The sequence below is a fragment of the Eurypyga helias genome, unplaced genomic scaffold, assembly GCF_000690775.1.
Source record: "Eurypyga helias isolate BGI_N326 unplaced genomic scaffold, ASM69077v1 scaffold20214, whole genome shotgun sequence".
Taxonomy (NCBI): Eukaryota; Metazoa; Chordata; class Aves; order Eurypygiformes; family Eurypygidae; genus Eurypyga; species Eurypyga helias.
This window is the reverse complement of record NW_010247173.1, coordinates 8,319-8,661: the sequence shown is the minus strand read 5'-3', so window position 1 is coordinate 8,661 and position 343 is coordinate 8,319.

Sequence of the window (343 nt, the reverse complement as noted above, 5' to 3'; positions counted from 1 at the left end):
TCTCACTGCTCAGGGACTGGCCAGGTGTCAGTCAGCAGTTGGTGAGCAGTCGTATCTTTTTGTTGTTGTTTTCCTTTTCAATACATATTATTATCATTATTAGCAGTAGTATTTCCACCCAAACTGGCCAAAGTGGACATATGCCATAAAACATCATGCTCAGTATTTAAGTTGGGGGAAGTTGGCTGGGGGGCTCGCTGTCTCACTGCTCAGGGACTGGCCAGGTGTCAGTCAGCAGTTGGTGAGCAGTCGTATCTTTTTGTTGTTGTTTTCCTTTTCAATACATATTATTATCATTATTAGCAGTAGTATTTCCCATTGCATCTTATTATCAGTAGTAGTA